Source organism: Daktulosphaira vitifoliae, unplaced genomic scaffold (assembly GCF_025091365.1).
Source record: "Daktulosphaira vitifoliae isolate Bord-2020 unplaced genomic scaffold, ASM2509136v1 Scaffold_857, whole genome shotgun sequence".
Classification (NCBI taxonomy): domain Eukaryota; kingdom Metazoa; phylum Arthropoda; class Insecta; order Hemiptera; family Phylloxeridae; genus Daktulosphaira; species Daktulosphaira vitifoliae.
In genome coordinates, this window is record NW_026100420.1 from 1 (window position 1) to 4,166 (window position 4,166).

The 4,166-nt window shown below is 24.6% G+C and overlaps 1 long non-coding RNA gene across 1 annotated transcript; it reads right to left on the reverse strand.

Annotated features, from left to right (window-relative positions):
* Nucleotides 1-26: 26 nt before the first annotated feature.
* On the reverse strand, nt 27-2,088 carry LOC126909677 (uncharacterized). The gene is made up of 2 exons (XR_007705083.1): nt 1,352-2,088; nt 27-305 (listed from the first exon to the last, which is right to left on the reverse strand). It is a non-coding gene; the product is annotated as an uncharacterized LOC126909677 (long non-coding RNA).
* Nucleotides 2,089-4,166: the final 2,078 nt, after the last annotated feature.

The window sequence follows — 4,166 nt, forward strand, 5'->3', positions numbered from 1 at the left end:
CACAAAAAAAAAAAAAAAAAAAAAACTGTAAAATTACAAAACATTTATACCAATAACATAGTCCATAAATTAATTGTAACATGTAATAAATTTATAATTTTAGTTTTTTTCAATGACGTACTCGAAATTTTTAATTGAATTCTTATTAAAATGCTGGATATGTAACCCGATTCCCGTAAAAAGCATCACTGAACTTGAAATGTTTGGTTATTTCACGTCCAAAGCTTTTTTTGATTTTTTTGTATTTTTTATACATATTTAAATTTTTTTTTGGAGATTTCTCCGCTGGTGTACCAAAATCAATCCTATAACAAGAAAAATTGAATAATTATTAATCAGTTGTATGATTATTATTAATTTATATTTTGAAGATTTAAAAATATTAAATGAATTATTAAGAGTATAAATTAGTAAAAAGTTATTTCTTAACAATAAAATAAAAACAAACTTATGACTGTTAAAACAATATAATAATTGTTCCAATGACGTTCTTAAAAAAAGAAAATTGATATATGGAAGAAAAAATAATAACTATTTATTGTAATTAAAACGAAAATTACAGCTAAATAGCGAGTAAAACTGTATTGTAAGATCAATATATATAAAAAAAAGAAAATTTTTATTTTTATATTCATTTTCAATAAATAAATGTATTAATTTACGGTAAAATATTATAATAGCGTGTAATGAAAATAAAAAAAATTTTAATACAGAAATTGATTAAGCTTTATTGTTTATATGATAATAAACAATCAAAACATAGAGTAACATAATAGATTTTTCAACAAAATTATTTCCACAGACTTAAATCTTACTTTATTGTACAAAATGTTTATATTTAATTATCAAAAAATAAAAATAAATATAATTTATATAAGTTACTTTACAACATTTTTATTTTTGAGATTAAAAAATGAACTTATTGTCCGTGTACTTAATACAAGTCGCATTAGTGACTTGTATGTAGTGAATATTACCTAATTTAAATTATACTAGTAAAGATTTCTGTTATTGAGTTGATATGTGGGCAGTAAAATAATAATAAAATTCACAAGTTATGCTAAAATTATTTATTTTAGGTGTCCGGGTTTTTTGTTTCATAAATCCTGGCGTTGATATGAAAGCATTTTATTTTTAAATTTTCTAGACGATATCACTCCAAAAACTATTCAAATAGTACGCGTAAAATATGTCAACAATATTGATTATTTATTTGTATAAAAATACTTATATTTAATAATTATTGGTATTAAAAAAAAACTTATCATCAATTTAACTTAAATAGTAAATTTTAAAGTATCCTTATAAAAACGTGTTGCATCGTTTTTTTATAAAATAATTAAGTACTTACAGTTCGTCGCGGCTGACACTACTGCCGGTGGCTACGATACATTCCAATAAATCTGCCATTGTTAGTACTTTTTTTTTCGAAAAATGTAAAACGATAACTGAGATTAATGATACAATCCAGTGGTCAAATTTGTAATCTTATAGAGTAGTCATTGGGATATTATGATAAAAAAATATTAATTTTTAATAAAGAATTATTTAAATTTGTAAAGACATGGTTGTGAGAACGTAGTTCAAACTACATATGGTCGCACGGTGCTGACTGCACAGTAATTTATAGAATACACTGAGATTTCTATTTACAATCTGTGAAAATAGGCACCCGCCAAAGTTTAATGTTCCATCGATAAGCCGAACCTTGACGACTGAATATCGGTGTGGACATTCCCCGATTTTTCTAGATAAAATTAAATTTCGATATCTACTAATCATTAAAATAGAAACAATTTTATTAAACTAATGTTTTTCTTCATTGGTGCAAAAACGGTTGTATAACAGACGTATTGTAAACATTTTTTTTTCTTCAAAAATCATTTCTGAATTATATAAAATAAAATTTAATAGTTTCAAATAAACTATTATATTCAGCTGTAGTCTAGACATAGTGCAAAAATACTATTACTATGTTACATAATATTTATTTTATAGTGATAATAATCCTTTTAAATCCTTAAATTTATTTAAAAATTAACTTTCTGGCATTTGCTCCCAAGTTAAGTATTAAGAAAAAGTACAACCAGAAAAAAAAGAAAAAAAAAGAAAACTTATAGTTTACGACTTATTAATTTGCGATAATAATTATATAATCAGTACTGAATATAACATGTTACATAATTATAAAAAATAATTTGCATTTCATAACTCGGAATAAATCTAAATAAAGTTAACATTTTATAGGCTGCGTTGTTATTTAATGATGTTCAGAAAAAATAATTGAATATTAACAGCTTTTGAGATACGTTTAAATAATTTTTTTTCTTGTAACATTTTTTATTAAAGCAATTGATTTAACCCAAGTGATCTTTGGCTCTCTTAGATTTTGTATATGATTTAAAGAGCCTCTCTACAAATATTGTTATATCATCTAAAAATAAAGTTAATGTAATTTAAACTAAATTAAATGACTAAACAATAACGAGTAGAATGTGAAGTTAGTTAATTCATTTTAGTTAAGTTATATCAATTTGTTGGATTATGTTCCCAAATTAAACAACTTAGGTTGGTATAAATTAAAAAGTAAGACTAATAAATACATTATAATATACTTTAATAATCATTTAACTTTTTTGTTTTTTTTTTATGTGTACATCCTTAGACCATTCGGGGGAACTAGCCGTTAAGCATTACTTCCCCCAGTTGTCTAATCATGCTTACTTCACCTTAAAAAATATATAGATTTTATTTTCAATAAATAAAAATATTGATTATTGTTAACCATTAAAACTGTCTCCTAAAATTATAATAATTTTGAGAATTTTTTTCTTGGTTATTTTGATTATTATTTATTTATTGATTTATAAATTGATATTAAATCAATGAAAAATATTTAATCATGGTTATATATTTTTGAGGTTCATTCTTTATTAATTTTAAGGGTACCAACTTAATTTTTTTTTAATAGCAACATACATATTTAACTAGATCATATCATAGAAAATGATATTTGCAGTATTTTGCAAGTTATAATACTTTAATAAACAAATTGATTTATTTAGAATTTTTTCTTACTATTAACTTGATAATTATTCTGGTTCATAAAAATAAATCAATTTTAATATTTATATCTTTAAGAAAAAAAAATATTTAGCAAATTAAGAAAATAGTCAAAGATGTCTTGAACTGGTACGATTAACAATTAAATACTAATCGAAAAGTTAAAAAAATTTTTCAACATTATTATTCGAAGTAAAATCTTCTAGTAGTCAATAATAAATCAATCATCCTAAGTTACTATAAGTACATTGTAGGTAAGCATTCACAATATTTTTTACTCTTTTATAAATTTTAACTATAATTACTTCGGCCTCAAATACCACCGCATTTTTCCACTTTATGCTCTTCAGTCCAATTGTTAATTGTTCACGTCAATAATTATTTGACCTATAAAACGGAATCATTTTAATATAAGTATTATTTAAGATATAGAAGACATAAATTTCTATAAACTAAAAATTATTTCTTTTAGGTATAATCTGAAGATGAGTAAAAATTACAAAAAATAAAATATGCGTAATCATAGGCGTATTTATGGGAGGAGGGATACGAGTAAAAACATCCCCAGGATCTAAAAATATTTGTATATTGAACCATATGAAGGAGGTAAAACAATTATTTTTATGTAAGCCCCTCCTAAAAAAAATAAAAGGTACTGTTCCACAGTGTCTAATAATAGAAATATCAAATAGAAAAGTTATCCGACGTTGATAAATGCTTATCTGATGAATTTATGTTATGCTATTATTTACAATGTTAATGAAGGTATACATATGTATAACTTTTGAGTACAATTACGATTACAAATATTGAATTAGCGAGTTGAAGAGAAATGAATTAGAGATGTGCGCTAATAATAATATATTGACACATTTTTTTTTATTGCTTTATCAGCCCATTAAGGGCCATAGCGGTCTTTCCCAAAGGAGGAGGTTTCTTAACCATTTATACTCCGGGACGGGTGGTTAGTTCGTTGCCGGAGAGAGGGGTGGCAACTCCAATTACCAAACTGATCTCCTGTTCGACAAATAAAGCCGCCCGTGACCGAGATTCGAACCCGAGGCAGTGCGCGTCAAACACTGCTGCGTTACCGACTCGGCCAC